Source organism: Lipotes vexillifer, unplaced genomic scaffold (genome assembly GCF_000442215.2).
Source record: "Lipotes vexillifer unplaced genomic scaffold, Lipotes_vexillifer_v1.1 scaffold42, whole genome shotgun sequence".
Taxonomy (NCBI): Eukaryota; Metazoa; Chordata; class Mammalia; order Artiodactyla; family Lipotidae; genus Lipotes; species Lipotes vexillifer.
Window position 1 is genome coordinate 975,696 of NW_006783436.1, and position 18,157 is coordinate 993,852.

Consider the following 18,157-nt stretch of genomic DNA (forward strand, 5'->3'; position numbering starts at 1 on the left):
AGAGGAAAATAGTATTTTTGTGTGTGTCCAGCACCGTACTGAGTGTTTTACCTGTGGGCTCATTGAAGCGTGACAACAGCTTGGTGAAATATACACTAACCCTGTTTTATAAATGAGAAAACTAGCCTTAGAGGTGAAGTAACTAGTCCAAGGCCACACTGAGAAAGTGACAGGCCCACTGCTTGGATCAGGACTGTTTGACTTCAAAATCTGTTCTTTTCTTAAACCCCACATTGCAAATGTCTTAGATTGGGGTCAGCAAACTTTTTCTGTAAAGGGCCAGACAGTAAATATTTTGGGCTTTGTGGAAACGACTCAACTGTACCACGCAGAGCAAAAGCAGGGTTGCAGAAAGATCTAATACGTGATTTTCAGTTGTTTGCTCTATTGTATGCAATGTCCCCCCTCCCTCCTTGTGATCACTTGGTCTTTAGGAAAATGCCTTGTTTTCATGGTTGCTTTTGGGGTGGGGAGAGTCAGAGAAGAAGCTGTATGTCATACAGGGGCTGATGCCAGAACAGAATTGAAGAACTATAGCTACAAGACGTAGAGCAGAGTGAATTTTGATGAAGTCAGGACATGAGAACGGAATTAATCAGAAGTCTACAAGAACTTCTCCCCAAATTTGGAGAACGCTTGGGAAGTGCTTTAGGTTTCCTTAATCTGTGCAATTGGAATTGGATCCACCTTATCTAGAGTTTAAAGGCCCAGGTGACCCTAGCTGATAGCTGAGTTAGACACTTAGCAAGTATTGCATAAGCCACCCTCCTTGCTTCTGGGAGTTCACACTCTGTGGGAAACAGATTTAGGAACAAATGTGTAATAAGGGCTCTGACAGAAAGATGCTGTGAATGCCTGAAGGCAAAATGATCCGTTTTCCCTGGGGTGTCAGGGAGGGCTTCCTGTAGGAAGTGACCTTTGAAAGGTAGGCCTTGAAGGATGAGAAAGAGTTAATTGCTCAGAGAGGCGAAGGGAGAATCTTCCAGCCAGAGGGAACAGGGGGTGCCCAAATGGGAGTCAGGAAGTTTCCTGTGAGAGAAAATGAGGAGGGCAGAGCATGCAAACAGAGGTGGGTCAGGGCCAGGTAATTTTGTGTACTTCTTTTTTTCCTCTCTAATGCTTATTATATGAGGAAGGTGCTCTCAGGTGGGTTAACATCTATTATTTAATAAGAATTTGGATTTGATGAGGTGTCCCTTTCCCTTCTTGTTGCTCTCTGGAGTGTTAAATATTTGGTGGCCTTAGCGACATCATATGGTATTTGTCTTTCTCTGTCTGGCTTACTTCACTTAGTATGACAATCTCTAGGTCCATCCATGTTGCTGCAAATGGCATTATTTCATTCTTTTTTTAATAGCTGAGTAATATTCCATTATATATATATATATATATATATATATATATATATATATATATGTCTCACATCTTCTTTATCCATTCATCTGTTGATGGACACTTAAGCTGCTTCCATGTCTTGGCTATTGTACATAGTGCTGCAGCGAACATTGGGGTGCATGTATCTTTTCGAATTACGGTTTTCTCCAGGTATATGTCCAGAAGTGGGATTGCTGGGTCATATGGTAGCTCTATTTTTAGATTTTTAAGGAATCTCCATACTGTCCTCCACAGTGTCTGTACCAATTTACACTCCCACCAGCAGTGTAGGAGGGTTCCTTTTTCTCCACACTCTCTCTAGCGTTTATTATTTGTAGATTTTTTGATGATGGCTATTCTGACCAGTGCGAGGTGACACCTCACTGTAGTTTTGATTCGCATTTCTCTAATAATTAGCAATGTTGAGCATCTTTTAATATTTTATTTATTTATTTATTTTTGGCTGGGTCGGGTCTTTGTTGCTGCACACAGACTTTCTCTAGTTGCGGCGAGCATGGGCTACTCTTCATTGCGGAGCGTGGGCTTCTCACTGCGGTGGCTTCTCTTGCTGTGGAGCACGGGCTCTAGGTGCACGAGCTGCAGTAGTTGTGGCTCGTGGGCTTAGTTGCTCCACGGCATGTGGGATCTTCCTGGACCAGGACTTGAACCTGTGTCCCCTGCATTGGCAGGCGGATTCTTAACCACTGTGCCACCAGGGAAGTCCTGTTGAGCATCTTTTCCTGTGTCTTTTGACCATCTGTATGTCTTCTTTGGAGAAGTGTCTATTTATAATTGATTATTTATGTTGTCAAAGGTTGTGTGTTAAAAAAAAGCACAGGCTTGAGTTTAAACCGTGACTTGATGCTTCTTAGTGAAGCACAACTTATTTAATCACTCAGTTTCCCCCTCCATAGAGACAGGATAATGTTATCTATGTGGCAGAATTATGGTGATGAGCAAATGATGTGACGTAAGTAAAATTGTCAACCCAGTGGCCATCACATAGTTGGTACTCCATAAATATTCCCTGTTTTCCAACTAGATGGGTTTTCTTTGTACATGATTCTTTAATGATTGTTTAGAGGCTTGGCATTTTCCAGTAGGGTAGCCCTAGCCACATATGGCTACTGAGCACTTGAAATGTGGCTCGTGAGAACTGGCTGTGCTGTAAGACTTAGTGTGAACTTAAGAACTGAAAATATCCCATTAGTATATTTGCATATTGATTATACATTTAAATGACACTATTTTGGATATATTAGGATAAAAAAAAATCTTAATCTCACCTGTTTCTTTTAAATTTTTTAACATAGGCTAATAGAAAATTAAAAATTACATTCACAGCTCACCTTATGTTGCTGTGGGACAGTTACAGGTCCAGAGGAGTGATGGAATTAAATTGCAAGGCTTCTCTAAAGCTCAGATGATCAATTAAATTTTTCAATTTTTTTATCTTTTGCTGTAAATATCTAGTTGCCTAAAATTCAATGGAGTTTTGAAAATTGGGTTAGGTACTTAGCCATTAGAGTGCAGGTTAAATGACCGATGGAAAAAAAAATCAGTTGTTAAACCTTTTCTGTTTTCGCGTTTTCACCACCATCTGTGTCATCTGAATAACCCTGTCCTCTAATGCAAGTGTGAAGTTTCAAGCACTGTCTCTCTGTCTCACTTCTGATGGATGGAATCCCAGAGCCCAGCTGCGTGCTCTACTGTCTGTCCCTCCTGCATTGCACACTGAATTCATTTTCTTTTTACGCGTGACAGTGCCTTCAATTTTGGAACTCCTCGTCTTTCTTAGAAACCACACAGGGATGTGTCTGGACTACGGGGGAGAGTCTTTTGAACTCTAAATCAGCAGCAGGTCTCAGGTTTGACATTAAAATCATTTAAACACACACACAAATGAGGAAACCCAATATAGGGGGTATGGTTTATATAAAAAAAAAAAATCCAATGTACTAACTGTCTTTGGGATACAGGGTAAAGGCTGAAGGATTTCTTTGTACACTGTATCTCCTCTTCCTTGCCACCATCTGTCCATTCTTTTGCTGGGGGAGGAAGACGTGTTAATGAGGCTCCCATTAAGCACTTATGCAGGTGGAGGTGGAGAGACAAAGCGGAGGGAAGTCGGTTTTTACTATGAGGCCACATCAACTTCACAGTCTCTATTTCCTTCTCTTCCCATCCTCAACTCCCCTAACCTCTCTTCCAACCCTAATACCCTTCCACAGTGGCTGCCTCTTCCTAAGGACACCCACGATCTCCATATCACTGAATCCCATGGATACTTTCAGCCATATCCAGGGATAACCTTAATGTCCACATCACTTATCCAGCATTGTCCTAGGGTACCACAGCTGTGCTCACTGTCTGCCTTTCCTCATTTCCCAAACAACACTCTCCAGTAGGCTTTCTCCTACCAGGCCCAGCAGTCTTCTAAATGGCTCCTTCAGAGGTCACCCATGACACACACAGTGCTACATCAATGGTCTCTTTCAGTTCCCGTCTTTCTTAACCTCTCACCAACATATCACTCCTCCCACCTTGAGACACTCTCTTCCTTGCTTTCCAATACAATCCTTGCCTGGTTTGCTCCTAGGTCTTTGGGCACTCCCTCTCTATCTGCTTTGCAGGCTCAATTTCTTCTTGGCTCTTAAGTGTCGGCTTCCCAAGACTCGGCCATGAGCCCTGTTGTCTCCTTCTATTCCATACTATCTCCCTCAGCGTCCAGCAATCATAACCATTTCCAGAGTTTAAACAACTAAAAATTCTGATAATTTTCAAGTTTACATCCTCAGCCCAGAAAGGTTTATCCAAACCCATATACCTAACCTCTTACTTGACATCTCAAGTTGAATGTCTCAAGGATATTCAAAATCAACAAGGCCAAAACAAACCCCCAAAGCCTGGTTCTCCCTACCTATTTCCTCTTTCAGGGAATGATAGTGCTATTCATATCTTGCATGAGCCAGCGGTCAAGTCGTCACTTTTGAAACCCTCCGTTTCCTTTGCCTGTACTGTTTTTTCCATTATATCATCCAGTCCCAACACTCTTATGTGCTAATCCTCTCTCAGATCCATTCACTTCTTTCCACCCTCCCTGCCAACCCCCGGGCCACAGTTACCATCATTTCTTGCTTTGGACTGCTTCAGTAGCCTCCAGTCTTCTTCTCACTCGTCCCCAAACACAGTCACCGGAGTCATCTGGCATATTGAGTCTCAGTCCTGTTGAGTCTTCCCCCACTTGGTGTCTTTCCAGAGTATAGAAGCCCTGGAGACTTTGAACTATGGCCTGGGAGCTCCATGCCTCCTAAAAGCACGAGGGTTTAACAGGAGTTCAGAGAAGGAGAAAGTTACTTCCGGCAAGTGGGTCAGTGGAGGCTTCGCAGAGGATGGGTTTGACTCTGGAGGATGGTTAAGTCCCAATCATGTGGATACAAGAGAAGGTCACTTTAGAGGGTGGAAACATGAACATAAACAGGGAAGTGGCAAAATGCCAGTATTGATTCATTGCTTCATTGAACAATGAATTATTGAGCATTCTTTATGAGCTAAGCACTGCTAGAGGGGCTGGCAGTAATTTGATGAACAAAACAGACATGGCCTCTGGCCTCGTGAAACTTACAGTCAAGAGGCGCTGTGTGGGGAGTGTTTGGGGCACAGGGCACACAATGGGGCTCGTGGGAAGTTATACCAGAAGAAAAGGCGAAGGCCAGATCGCAGGAGGGCCTTGGAGAGCAGACAAGGAGTTTTAGACTTTAGACTTTCAGTCAAGACCCATAACCTCAAATGCTGCCAGGGGATGCTCAGGAAATGTAAATCAGGGAAGTGGTCTGGGTGTGAGTCAAGAGGAAGAGTAGGTAGGGATTGTGGCAAACTGGAAATCCCAAACTCTATCCAAAGCCGTGAGTGATTACTCAACCACAGCTAATTATTGCTCTTCAGGGGTGTGGGCCCAGAGCCTCCGCTATTGAAAGAGGGAAACACAGGATTTTAGAGAGTTTTTTGGCTTGTTAAATTTTGATAAGTAATTCAATTCACCTATTTTTTAAAATACCATGAAGGTCAATCAAACTGTGTCGTCTGGATGCAGTTTGTGAGATACTGGTCTGTGGCTCTGCTTGATGCAGATGGGAACCACTTAACATCCAGAAGACTGCTCATGGGTAAAGTGGGTTGAAGACAGGAACCTTTAGGCAGAGAGCCCACGGAAAGTGGCGTAGGAGACCAAGAATGAGAGTCTGGGTTAGAATCTGGACAACGAGAAAGAAGATGGATGTATGCCGGCAGGATTTGGTCTTAGCAATCGAACCCCGTGCAGTGTGCCAGCCTCCCTTCTAGCTGGGGCTGGGTGGCCACGTGGATCATTCTGGCCAATGTAATGACAGCAGATTATTCGATAGGGCTTCAGGAACAGTTTTCAAAGGAGTACACCTTTTTGTCCTTTCTCCCTTCCACCTTTCATCTTTCTGGGATGTGGACGTGATGGTGGCTGAAACTCCAGCAACTATCTCAAGCCAGAGTCAAAGACGATAGAGAAGACAGATGGGAAGACCAGGGTCCCTAATATCCACAGAGCAATCACCTCAGCCCTGGCCTGCCCACCTCAGGATTTTTACTTGAAAGGAAAATAAGTTCCCTCTGTTTAACACCTGCTATACATTTTCTGTTATATACAATCTGACCTAATCCTAACTGAGAAAGCAACTAACTGAACGTAGAGAGCGGGTTTGGCGGGGGGCAGCGGTGGGGTGACAGGAGCCTGGATGTGAGTATAAGATATTGGAAAGACAGGAGTGGCAGGAAGCTGGACACACATTAGGAAAGGCAGGTATGAAGGTGTAAAAGACCAGTGAGTACTCACAATGTTTCAGATGTTGCTTGACACACATTAACTCATTAAAATCTAACAACCACTCTATAAAGATACATTCTATAACCATTTTACCGATGGGAAAACTAAGGCACAGAGAGACTAAGTAACTTACTCAAGATCTCCCGGCTAGTAAGTAGTAGAACCATGGGTGTCCAAGTGGCCCATTCCAGAGCCCACACTTATAACCTCCATGCTGCGCCGCCTACACTGGGCATGTAGTCTGCTCCTACCATCGCTCCCAAAGCAGCACCTCCTCCCTCCCTCTTAAGTGCTGCTCTCCAGCCACACTGCTTCCTCTTGTCCTTGGAAATGCCAAGTCCTTCCTGCCTCGACTCAAAGCCTTTGTCCTAGCTGAACTCTCTGCCTACAAGGCTCTTCCCTCTGATGTCATTGTGTGACTGGCTCCTTCCCCTAATTCTGGGCTCAGCTCAAAGAGCACCTCCTCAAAGAGGCCTCTGTATCAGTTGTTGGAGTACCCTCGCAATGAATGTTTCTTGTGCAGAATTATAAGCTGTATCCACATTCTCAGACATCTACAGTTATGTTTCTGCTTTTAAGCTAAAGAGAGTGATCTATTTAAAGAAAAAGCAAAAACAAATAAAGAAACTTGGGACTTGAGTGCCAGACAGTCATCCATGCCCTCAAGGAATTCTCGGCCTAATGACGAGGCACAGAAGAAAATCCACCTGTCCGGTGCATTATCAGTGCTCCTAGGGACGTGCGGGTGAGATGCACACCAACGGCAGAAAGAACAGCTTCTTCAGAGGCTGCTGCAAATAATTGAGAGTGAAAGTATCAGAGTTTGCTACTTGTCCCCAGTTTTTTGTTGGATATATGACCACCAAAAACAGTGAGTGCATTTCCCAATCTGCTTTGCAGCAAATGTAACCATCTGACACAGTTACGTGGAAATTAAATGGAGGTTCTTAAGTGGAACTTCTTAGATGGGACCATCAGGGGGAGAGTAAGACTTTCTTTGGTTCCTCCTTCCTATGGGCTAAAATGTGGATCTGAGAGCTGGATCTCAAGCAGAGATCATCATCATCTTGGCTGATGATGTGGAAGCCATGTGATGAAGAAAATGGAATGGTGCTAGAGAAAGAGCTTGAGTTTTAGAGACTTGGAAAAACATATCTGTCGTATGGGAAAAAGGAAAACCAACTTTTTATAGTTTACACCACTGTTATTTTTAGTTTTCTATCACCTGTGACCCAATCTAATCTTGAGTCGGGGAGTATTAGATAGTAAATGAACCTGAAAAGATAAGGTCAAAACAATAAAGTCATTTTAAGGAATATCAAGAAACTTGAAACTTATCTTGAAGCAATGAAAAGAGAGTGAATGTTTTCTAGCAGTAGATGAAAAAGACAGGATTCAGATTTTTTGAAAAATGACTCCTAGGAGTGAAAACATCTTCGGAAAGCACGGATGGGAGGGGGCAAGCCTGGTGTCAGAGAGGACAGGTAGGAGGCTGTTATAAGTAGTGCAATGAAATGGTGAACTTCTGAACTATAGTAACAGACATTGAATAGGAGAAGACGGGTTACAAGGAAATGAAAGCGGTAGAACCTCTAGAGCTTGATCTATTGGTGTTCTGGCTGAGGAGAAGGGAGCACCTTTACTAGCTTTCAGGTTTCTGACTTGAGCAATTCCATCACTCATGAGTGGAAGACATTAGAAGGAGCAGTTCACCAGGGCATATGGGAACAAGTGGTGGAAGAGTCTGGAAACAGAGTGTTATTAACCCAGTGTCAAGATTGCAAGTCTGCAGAGTCAAAAGTATGAACAAAATGGATTGGGTTCAAATTTTGGACAAACTATGCCCATGTTGCTTGACCTTAGGCCCATTTATTTAAGCTCCCAGATCTTCTCAACTCTAAACTGGACAGGATCACAAAGACCTCACTGGGTTTTGTGAAGAGTAAATGAAATTCCTAGCAGTGTCCAGACATACTAAATGGTATGTCCATACTAAATGGTCAATACATGGTAGGTGTTGTTATTTGCTGCTTGTTAAATAGTCAGGTCATCCACGCGGGAGTATTTTTCCTTCCCCGTGCTGTGGATTGAACGTTCGTGTTCCCCCAAAAGTCATATGTTGAAGCCTTTATCCCAAATGCGATGCTATTTGGAGGTGGGGGCTTTGAGAGGTGATTAGGTTTGATGAGGTTATGAGGGTAGAGCCCGCATGTTGGGATTAGTGCCCTTATAAGAAGAGGAAGAGACTGAAACCTCTGTCTGTCAGTCTGTCTCTCTGTCTCTGTCTCTCTCTCTCTGTGTGTGTCATGTGAGGATACAACAAGAAGACAATAATCTGCAAACTAGGAAGAAGGCTCTCATCAGGAACGTAATTGGCTGGCACCTTGAACTTACCCTTTCCAGCCTCCAGAATTGTGGAAAATACATTTCTGTTGTTTAAGCCACCCAGTCTATGGTTATTTTGCTATAGCATCTTGAGCTAAGATACCTTACGTAGTCTCTTAAAGGTTGTTAGTACGTGGCACAGCAAGTAGGACCTTCAGTCTCAACTCTGAATATACAGTACATTCTCAATAAAAACAAAGGGAATAAAAGAGCGAGTGTGTCCTTGCTAGTCCAAGGAGGTAGTAATAGGTAAACCTATTCGGGTTTACCTTCACTTTGATTCTCTTCCTGCCCTGAGATCTCTCTCAGCTTCTCCCACTGGCTGTATACTCTGCCTAGAAGTTCCAGCAAAGAGTTTAAAATTAAATGTTCCTGATAAAGATTTTGGTAAATTTCTTGATATCTTAATGTGGTATACAAATGATTCCTTCTCTTTTATAAACCTTTTTTTTTTTTTTCTTTGAATGAATCTCAGTTGACATTATAGGACCAAAAAAAAAAAAGAAAAATCAGCATGGTGTATATAATATTAACCAGCTATGAGTCTGGAAGAAATTCAAAAATGAGACAGAAGTCTTTGATTTTTAAAGCATATTTAATCATGTTTTAAAGCAAAATGAAAGACCACAAATCTATTCAGACATTCTAAACAGTGAAGGAATAATTTTTATCAAAATCTGTAACCTTACTCCCGCTGAAAGAAATTGTCCCTAAGCAGTGCTGACAACCCTGTCTGAGACGTGAATCTGAAAACACTGTGTATTTTTTCAATTATATTTTGGAAGTATTGAATGTGCTCAATGAAATTCCAGAATTAATCCACTCTAGTTTCACAATAGGCACTGACTCATCCAAAACTCCTCCCCTCTTTCCTTTTGGCAAAGTCACCCTCCTCCCTCACCCCCCTTCAACACAGACACAGACACACACACACACACACACACACACACACACACACACACACACAAATTCAATTAGAACCAACGGCTATGATACATCAAAATATTCACAGTTAATCCAATAGACTTTCATTTCTGTTTCCAGCCTCTGTTTTTCCCTCCCAGATGGAGGGAAAACATCTCATTTACCACCTGGACCATCTCCCAGATGAGCCGAGATGCAGGGCACCTTCCCATCTAAGGGGGTAGGTTGGCTCTTCCTGCCCATGAATTCAGGCTGCTCAGCAGCCTTTCATGGAATGACAAGAGAGCTATGTGCTACTGATCCCCACAAAAGCTGAAATTGCAATGGGTTGACATTTATTGTGCCATCATCAGAGAACAAATGATTCACCTAGAAAGAGACACAGTCTTCCAATGAGATGGATCATTTTAATTCCAGTGCTGAAGAGGTAGAGAGTCCATGAAACAAATTAGCTTCAAAATCCACGGGTTTAGCTCATAAAAGATAGTTCTTTTTTTTAAAAAAATAACCATTTTTTGAGATATAATTACATATATAAAATTTATCCTTTTAAAGTGTACAATTCAGTGGGTTTTAGTATATTCACCAATTTCTACAACCACCACTATTATCTATTTCCAGAACATTTTTGTTAGCCCCTCCAAAAGAAATGCCATATCCACTAGCACTCAATCTCAGTTCTGCAACCCTCCAGCCCTAGGCCATCACTAATTTACTTTCAGTCTCTATAGATTTTCCTATTCTTGACATACATTTTGTATAAGTGGCTACATGTGGCCTTTTTTCTGGCTTCTTTCACGTAGTGTTTTTAGGATTCTGGATGAGAGGTTTTGATGATATGTTGAATTTCTCTTCTAACAGTCTTCCAATATCAAGTGCCTCTCCATCTTTAAGTGCTGTAGTATGCATAATCTCACTTCATCCTTCCAATGGTGGGATGAGGCATATACAACTATATGCATTTTACAGATAAGGAATTGGGGCTTAGAGAGAAGTCAAGTAACTTGTTCAGGGTCAGACAGCTAATAAGCAAGAGTGCAGGGTTTCAGTCCAGATCCATTTGACTCTAAAGCTGGTAATCTTAACCTCCAGTCTCCAGGATATTTAGAGACGAGTTCTGATTTTGCTGCCCTTTCCAGTCTCTTCTTTTAAACACAGAAATGTAGATTGCAAAGATGCTTGAGAGTTAAGGCAGTTCCCTAGGGCCTGTACTGGGTGGGATGAGTCTGTGAAACACAGCACAGCCAGTCAGCAAGCTGAGTATCAGCGAATGGTGGCTGGAAATCTAAGGGCCCAGGAATCCCAGAAACTATAAGGAGAATGACCCCAGGGCTTCTAGCATACCAGACGGGCAAACAGCTTGGGGTGTCTGGTTGAAGCTTGGAATGCCGCTAACATCCCTGTTTGGGTCTCCAATTGGTGGACTAATAAATCAGATTATTTACCAACAGAAACTGATGTTCTTGATGAATCTTGGAGAAACATAAGAGTCATCTTGCCCATCACATTGCTATGATCCACAGCAAGGCTCAACCTAAGAATCTGGGGATGAGATTCAACTTATTTTATTTTATTTTTTAATTGAGGTATAGTTGATTTACAGTTGATTTATAGTTGATTTACAACCAACTTATTTCTGAAGACTCTCCAAAGAGTGACAAAACATCCAAGCAGAAATCTGTCAAACGCTGTCAATTTTCTTGTTTCTCCCAGAAGAAATGACATAAATTATAACTGAAACCCACAGCTCAGTCTTTAGCCTCCTTTCAAGTCTTGTCCCAACTCCTCCTTTGAAATTTCAAGAACCAAATGGTCAGGAATTATCAGCCTCACTTCTCCTTGTTGCCACCTCCCGACTTTGAGAGACCCTGACATCCACAAACTGTGACACGGCTCAGAATGGGCTGCATTTGAGCAAATTAGAGGGTCTGAGTAATTCTTCCTTAAAACACTGGACCCTGGATATGTATGTTTTGAATGCAGGTGCAGAGGAAACGGTCTTTAAGTGATGATAGATTATTAGGCCCATTGTTAAACGAAGCCAACCAAACTCAAATGCTCAGTTCTTCATCCTGGTGCAACTTTAGCTTGAGTTGAATCCTTTTTTTTTTTTTTTTTTTCTTTTTTTTTTTTTTTTTTTTGAAGTATAGTTGACTCACAATTTTGTGTTAGTTTCAGGTGTAGAGCACAGTGATTCAGTATTTTTGCAGATTATACTCCATTACAGCTTATTACAAAATAATGGCTATAATTTCCTGTGCTATACAGGAGGTCTTTGTTGCTTATCTATTTGATGTATAGTAGTTTGTATCTGTTAAGCCCATACTCCTAATTTCTCACTCCCTGTTTCCCTCCTTTAAAGGGGAGAGAGAACACCGTTCTCCCCTCACTCCAAAGGGAGGGACAGTCCTGCTGCCTGGTTCCTGCTGTCCTTCTGCTATTTCTGGCAGCAGGAGCTTTTGCCTCAGGCTGAACCAGAGTCCCCTGACATCACACCTAGTTTTGTGGTCAGAGAAGAGCTCCTCTGACATCCTAGTCTGCAAGTTCCTAGGTGCAAGGCAAATTCGTTAACCTCTCTAAGCCTGTGTTTCCTCCCTTATTAAATGAGAATATTAATACCCACCTCTTAAGGGTGTTAGGAGGATTAAATGGAATAAAATATGTGAAGCCCTCAGCGGAGTGTTTGACATATAGTAAGTCCCTATAAATTCCTCTTGGATATTTGGAAGCACATCCCAGTGAGATACTTATACTGTCTTTATTTTAGCCTGCAGAACACACATATGATTTAGAGAGGCTGGGAGGGAATAAAAATGTGAGCTAGCTCTCGCGGGTGCTTGCTGGTATGAGCACTGAATCTCAAGGGGAAAAGCTTTCGGAAGGCTTCGAAGTGGAATTGTTTTTCTTATCTGCTCTCCTCTTGGTGGAAGAAGGAATTGAGGAGTAATTAAGGAGGGGCCTGAACAATGGAAGATTCTGAGGCGAGAGGTGAAGGCCTCACTTCAGAGGGAGAGAGGAAAGGAGGCATGCGGGCCATGAGGGTAGGGCCCAGGAGACAGCCTTGTCCACTGCCAGCCATGGGCTCCAGGGAGCCAGTTAGGGACAGGCGCCCCTCCTCCAAGGACCCATGATTTGGTGAGGGGAGCACAAGGTGGATTTCAGTCCCCCACCATTTCCCTCACATCTCCTCAAATAAGTCCTTGACCAGGGCCCAGACTTCACAGCCTCAAGCAGTGGCCTTGGGCTGGGGGTAGGTGTCTGAGTTTGGATCTGGACCAAGAGTCCAGAACCAGGAAGACAAGAGCAAGTAGGCTGATATCTGTGGAGGGCAGGAGAGGAAGAAGGGAGGGTCTTAGCAAGGTGTTTCTCTATATGTAACCAAGAAGGACCCTATCAGGCCTTCCCAGGACAGACACCCCCCGCCCCATGTCCTCTGCCTGCCTCTTGTTCATAGAAAAACTTTAGCCTCCTAGGCATTCCCTGAGTTCCAAATAATAAATTTAATCAGAGAAGTGAGAAAATGCAGAAATAAAGGAGAACAGTCAAGCAAGACAAAAATAATAATAGTTGAGCCATTAAACAAAGTCAAGGGTCTTTAGTTCCTCCTCAAGGGCTGTAGACAGTATTCTGAGCCATGTCCTGTGAGCTGTTTTGCAGATACTAAGATCCCACCAGGTGAGAGGAGTTAACTATATACTGACCGTGAGCACGTAGACCCCAGACCAGTTGGAACCAGGAGGTTAATGATGTTGATTCCCAATTACCTCACCACCAACCAATCAGAAGATTGCTGATCATGCACCCCACAACCCCCGTCCCTCACCCCATCTTTAAAAACCCTTCCCTGAAAGCCATTAGGGAGTTCAGGTCTTTTAAGTACTAGCTGCCTGGACCCCTAGCGTGGTACCCTGAAATAAATGCTGCACTTTTTCCATCACCATAATGCAGTGCCAGTAGGTTGGCTTTACTGTGCTTGGGCAAGTGGACCCAAGTTTGGTTAGGGAATGCATACTTTGCCGAATTTGTGAACCACCTTAGCAGGTTGGGTTCTTCAGAAATTGAAGCTGAGATGGAGATTGGGATATAAGACATGCACTAGGGATCAGCACCTGTGAAGCACAGGGTAGGAAGTAGGATTGGACCTAGAGGAGCTGCCAGCTGAAGGCTCTTAACCATACTCCCTGAAGCTGGGCAGCAAGGCCTTCCTTAAAGGGTGATCTAGGTGATGCCTCTCCGAGTGGGCCATAACTACCAGTTAACCAGCACTGAATTAGCAAGTGTTGAAACTTTGCTCCTGGGGAAATGCAGGGGTTAGGTTCCTATGAGCCTCTGATCACAACACTGTCACCAACAGATCAATACGTGACCTGGTTTGGTGTGTGTTTCTTTTTAAAGACACCTTTTAAAATATATGTTATTGATTCATAGACGTTGAATTCAAAGTCAACAGAACTACAATTCAGGCCTGAGCGAAACTTATCTAACACACGTGTTTTCTGTGTTTTCGCCATAAAGCTCATCACAGCTTTCTAGCGCTCGGGAACGCTAGACCCGCTTCAGAACTGCACCTGGGGGCCATTTTATTTTATTTTTTGTGTGCGTTAATATTCTCTTTCAATCTTTTTTTTTAAACATTTTTATTGGAGTATAATTGCTTTACCATGTTGTGTTAGTTTCTGCTATATAACAAAGTGAATCAGCTATATGCGTATGTATATCCCCTCCCTCTTGCGTCTCCCTCCCACCCTCCCTATCCCACCCCTCTAGGTGGTCACAAAGCACGGATCTCCCTGTGCTATGCAGCTGCTTCCCACTAGCTATCTATTTTACATTTGGTAGTGTATATATGTCAATGTTACACTCTCACCTCATCCCAGCTTACCCTTCCCTCTCCCTGTGTCCTCAGGTCCATTCTCTATGTCTGTGTCTTTGTTCCTGTCCAGCCCCTAGGTTCATCAGAACCATTTTTTTATTTAGATTCCATATACATGTGTTAGCATTATGGGATTTGTTTTTCTCTTTCTGACTTCCTTCACTCTGTATGACAGACTCTAGGTCCACCAACCTCACTACAAATAACTGAGTTTTGTTCCTTTCTATGGTTGAGTAATATTCCATTGTATATATGTGCCACATCCTCTTTAACTATTCATCTGTCAGTGGACGCTTAGGCTGCTTCCATGTCCCGGCCTGCTATGCGGCTGCTTCCCACTAGCTATCTATCTTACGTTTGGTAGTGTCTATACGTCCATGCCACTCTGTCTCTTCATCCCATTTTAAACAGCAAAATCATCAACAAGAAGCACAAAAAAGTGGCACTAAATAGACCTCGAAAAGGACACGTTTACAGTGTGCGAGCTGAAAAAAGAAGGCAGCAAGTCACCTGTCCAATCTCAGCTGAGAACTTGAGGGTTGGGCAACCCAATTTTTTGTCCCTCTGCGCATCTGCAAATGACCGTGGAAGCATCGTAAGTATTGGCTTTGGGGTCACAGATAACTTTCAGCAAGTAGGTGAATTCACAAATTCAGAATCCATGAATAATGAGGATCAATTGTGCTTACTATTTATTAATTGCCTCCCTAATAATTTAAAATGTTAGTCTACTTTCATTCTGGGTAACATTATTGATGAAATCATGGTTTAATTTTGCAGGATATATTTTTTCTAACATGCATTAACTGGACTACATTAATGTTACAATTGTTCATCTTGACACCTCCTAAAATCATCTCACACCCCACCCCCTCCCACAGTGGTGCACAGACCTCAGGGGTCCGCGATTTTTGAGGCTGCATTTTTGTGGGCATGGATATGATATGTACATGGTTTGGTCTGACACAGTCTCAGGAAATCCTTCTCTTCGGGTTTCTGATGGAATCATTCTTTTGTTCCAGGATCTCTGGGCTAAGAGGGAATTCTCTTCTGTATTCCACTCAGCATACGTTATGTTTATCCTGTACTTGCTCATAAAACAGCAGCTTGTGTTTAATGTGGATTGATTCAAATAAGAGAATTCAGCAAATTTCCAAATCCACCAACTTCTTCCTGTGGGGTTAAACTTTCCTATATTTGGTGAAAATGGAGGAAGGAGATGACAAAGGATTTGGATATTATCCTGAAAGCTATTTGTTTGCTTTAAAAATCTCAGTAAAAAGATTTCTCCAATTTATTTTTCATAAATTCATGGGAAGCAAAAGTAATTTCTTTGAAAGAGCTGGGTTTTAGGCAAAAATGCCATTTAATCTCCAAGTACACTGTAAATTACTTATAAGGGTTACCTGGCATTTGTAATCTAAGATGTCCAGAGTCAATAACATTGCAAAGATTCTCTGATAATCACGGGAATGCAAGTTTATTTCCTTTAGTGGAGAGTCCATTAAAAACATATGAGCTTTTTAATCGGCCTCTAGCCTCTCTGCAGTGATGTGATCTACCTATATTTCTCCATAATTTGTAAGCATCAACGGAGACTTTATTAATAGATGAAGCTATATATTTGTTAATTGAAAGTGGAGGTGATTTAAACTAAACCAAAGATAGCATGTATAAATTTTTTTTTAACATTGAACCTATGTTCAATGTTCAGGAACCTATGTTCTGTTTTCTCCTTCATTGTGCTTTTCTTTCTTTTTTTTTAATTTCAGCTTTATTAAGGTATAATTGACAAATAAAATTGTAAGGTATTTAAGTGTACGTTGTGATGACTTGATATATGTTGTGAAAGGATTCTCCCCATCTAGTTAACTAACATATCCATCACCTCACATATTTATCCTTTCTTTTTTTGTGTTTTGAGAACATTTAAGTACTACTCTCAGCAAAATTCAATCATACAGTACTGTGTTCTCAACTCTAGTCACCATGTTTTACATTAGATCCTCAAACCTTGTTCATCTTACAGCTGAAATTTTGTACCCTTTTACCAACCTCTCCCTATTTCCCTAAGCCCCCAGCCTCTGGCAACCACTGCTCTGCTCTCTGTGTCTATGAGCTTGACTGTTGTTTTTTTAGATTTCACATATAAGTGATACCATGGAGTATTTGTCTTTGTCTGTCTGGCTTGTTTCACTTAGCATAATGCCCTTAAGATCCATTTGCAAATAGCATGATTTCTTTCTTTCTCACAGCTGAATAATATTCCATTTTGTGTGTGTGTGTGTGTGTGTGTGTGTGTGTGTGTGTGTGTGTGTACGCCACATTTTCTTTATCCGTTCATCTGTCAGTGGACATTTAGGTTGCTTCCATGTCTTGGCTATTGTAAATAGTGCTGCTATGTACACGGGATGTAGATATCTCTTTGATATCCTGTTTTCATTCCCTTTAAATATATACTCACAATTGGAACTGCCGGACCATATGGTAATTATATTTTTAATTTTTTTGAGGAACCTCCATATTGTTTTCCATAGTGGCTGCAGCATTTTACATTCCCATCAGCAGTCACAAGGGTTCCCTTTTCTCCACACCCTCTCCAACACTACTATCTCTTGTCTCTTTGGTGATAGCCATTCTAACATGTGTGAGGTAATAACTCATTGTGGTTTTGATTTGCATTTCCCTGATTAGTGATGTTGAGCACATTTTCATGTATCCAGTGGCCATCTGTTTGTCTTCTTTAGAAAAATCTCTATTCAGGGAATTCCCTGATAGTCCAATAGTTAGGGATCCCTGCTTCCACTGCAGGGGGCATGGGTTCGATCCCTGGTCAGGGAACTAAGATCCCGCATGCTGCACGGTGTGGCCAAAAAATTTAAAAATTCAAAAAAAAGAAAAAGAAAAATGTCTATTCAGTTCCTCTGGCCATTTTTAAATTGGATTGTTCTTATGCTATCGAGTTTATGAGTTCTGTACATATTTTGGATATTAACCCATTATCAGATAGATGATTTGCCAACATTTTCTCCCATTCAATAATTGCCTTTTTATCTTGTGGATGGTTTCCTTTGCTGTGCAGAAGCTTTTTGTTTGATGTAGTCCCACTTGTTTATTTTTGCTTTTGTTGCTTTTGCTTTTGGTGTCACATCCAAAAAATCGCTGCCAAGACCAACGTCAAGGAGTTACCTCCTATGGTCTTTTCTAGGAGTTTTACAGTTTCAGGTCTTACATTCAAGTCTTTAATCCTTTTTTTTTTTTTTTGTAGTCATAAACTGTTATTTATTTATTTATTTATTTTTAACACCTTTATTGGAGTATAATTGCTTTACAATGGTGTGTTAGTTTCTGCTTTATAACAAAGTGAATCAGTTATACATATACATATGTTCCCATATCTCTTCCCTCTTGCATCTCCCTCCCTCCCACCCTCCCTATCCCACCCCTCTAGGTGGTCACAAAGCACCGAGCTGATCTCCCTGTGCTATGCAGCTGCTTCCCACTAGCTATCTATCTTATGTTTGCTAGTGTATATATGTCCATGCCACTGTCTCACTTTGTCACAGCTTACGCTTCCCCCTCCCCATATCCTCAAGTCCATTCTCTAGTAGGTCTGTGTCTTTATTCCTGTCTTGCCCCTAGGTTCTTCTGACCATTTTCTTTTTCTTTCTTTTTTTTTTTTTGAATTTTATTTTATTTATTTTTTTATACAGCAGGTTCTTATTAGTCATCAATTTTATACACAT